We start from the raw sequence: 2,666 nt of genomic DNA, 5'->3' as shown, positions 1-2,666 counted from the left end.
ATTGTCCAATTTGAAATACAACCATTTCTAAAATCTAAATATTCAAACCATTCTGATTTACCATTCGAATTCACAAACAAACTCGTTTTATTAATTTCGGGGAGTAACCCCGATCATATTTGTATAAAATATATATAGAAAAAAAAAAGAACAAACAAACCTAGAAAAAAAAAGAGAGAAAACAAAAAAGGAAAGAGAAAGAGGGTAGCATTTTCTCAGTTTTCCGAAGCAGCTCGGCGACGAAGATTACAACTGGCTTCATTTGCACATAGCTTCGTTGCCTGACTTTACCATCACCTGCCTCGCTTCATCTTTACTCCTTCGAAACTCTTGAAGACTCTGCCTCGGCCTTGGCAGAGCTTCCGAAGGAAATTATTCCTCGCCGGCCATCAAATTGGTTGTGCGAAGAAACTCCGAATCGAGCCACGGAGGTGACCTGTCGTTTCAGCTCTTTGCTCTGCTTTTTCAGCACACTAATTTCTACTCGAGCGTCTTTGTACATACGTTGAAGGAGGGAGAGTTGTGCATGTAACTGATGTACTTCACACGTCCTATTTTGCAGTCGACGGGACAAGTTGGAGACCGTAGTCACGGTCTCCAACACATGACCTCAGCGTATACGAGTTTGCTTCAATGTCAAACTGTGCCACCATGATTTCTTCAACTAACATCGCTGGAAAGTTGAAAATAGAGGAAGGAGGAGGAGCTCGTGGTTGAGGTTCAGGGGAGTTAGAATCGGTCATCTCTATCGTGGACTCGTTCAGGTCTGGAAAAAAAGTGAGAGAACCGTGTGAAGAAGCCATGGCAAAGGAGAGTAATGCAAAAGAAAGAGGTTGCAAAGTGGTGGCAGAGAAAGTTTGCAGGCTTTTGTTCTGCCTCTCTCTCGCAAGCCTCAACTTAAGAAGAGAGCAAAAGAGAAGACAAAGAGGGAGAAATACTGAGATAATCATTGACAATCGGGACAGGATTGGATAGCCTGTCGGTCAGGCGCCGCGATTGTTGAAATCACGCGACAGACACGATGCTCAAAGAAGATGAAGGAAGAGAGAGTGAGGCAAAAATAGGAAAGGCGGGAGAGTTGCATATATATGTGTATATGTATTGTATATCTATGTATTATATATATTTGTTTGCAAATTTGGTCACAAGCATGGCTTGGGTTCAGTGGCGCAGCATAGCGGTTACAGGCTGAAAGGCTGAACCTGAGGTTAAGGGTTCGAACCCCACATTGAGTGTTTCTCTATTTTGTTTTGATTTTGGTTTTGTGTATAGATATCTCGTATACCTATGTATTATATATATATTTTTTTGAATATTTTGTCACAACAGTGGCGCGGCTCAATGGTTGAAAGACCAAGAGACTAAGCTTGAGATCAGGGGTTCGAAACCCCGTATCCTCACATCCATGCATGTTTTGTTTTTCCTTTCTTTTTTGCGTGTTTGGAGTACGTGTGCCGACGTTAGCAAACGGAATATGCCTTCTCAGTAACGGCATCTTCCCGCTGACTGCTGCAAACAGAATATTCCTCACCTGTGTATATCTCCGTATATGTCTGTATATAGGTTCGTATATGTTTGTGTCGTATATACTTGTATATATCCATATATATTCATGCGTATATATATTGTATATATCTATGTATATATACCGTATATATCTGTGCATATATATCGTATATTATTTGTGTAGATATACCGTATATATTTGTATATATATCTGTATCAGTCTGTGTATCTATACCATATATATGTGTATCTATACCGTATATATCTGTGCATATATTCTTATTTGTTTGTGTATATATACCATATATATCTGCCTCTGTCTGTGTATATGTCTGTATATATGAATATATGTATACCGTATGTACATATCTGTGTATATTTTGTTTATATACACGATCACACCCGCACCGTGCATCTATCGCACGATCACATCCGCACCGTGCATCTATCACACGATCCCATCCGTACTGTGCATCTATCGTACGATCATAACCATATTGTGCATCTATCGCACAATCAAGCGTCTACCATACAATTTCAATCCATCGCGCTATCTTGTGCATCGCACTATCTTGTGCACTTGTCGAGGTCTAGGAGACCTTAAATCCTCTAGAGGTGCAATTCCTTTGGTATTTGTTGTGCCCGAACAACTTCAATCGGTCTGGTATAGCCACCCGACTGTGTTTGTAATGAGTTCCTAGGAGATCAACTGTGACAACGAAAACTAGGGTTCGAATGGCGATGCCTAGAACGCAAAAGGTTTGGAATTTCTGAGACTAAAGTCTAGTTTAAATACCCAAGGGCGTATCCCCAGCTTGAAATCTGTATGGCAGCCCCATAGGTTGAGGTAGCTTGTATGAGCCTCAATTTTGGCTACTAAACCAACCTAATCTGTCACCCCGTGGGAGAATAAGCAAAGTTGTGAATATGATCAAAAAAAAAAAAAAAAAAGGCATCTGTGGCTTCTGCGTATAGAGGTTACCCCTAATCATTCTACTATACCTTCTTCCGTTCGCGCGAAACGCGTTTGGATTTTGACTTTACCTTCCCTCTTTTCACGGAAACGTGTTAAGATTTGATGCTTATCATTTCAAGTTCACATACTCCTCTCGCGTAAGACGCGTTTGGATCTCAAGTTCACATACTTCTCTCACGTAAGA

The sequence above is a fragment of the Camellia sinensis genome, chromosome 1 (genome assembly GCF_055761805.1).
Source record: "Camellia sinensis isolate YWXY chromosome 1, ASM5576180v1, whole genome shotgun sequence".
In the NCBI taxonomy this organism is placed as follows: Eukaryota; Viridiplantae; Streptophyta; class Magnoliopsida; order Ericales; family Theaceae; genus Camellia; species Camellia sinensis.
Note: the sequence above shows the minus strand (reverse complement) of the source record.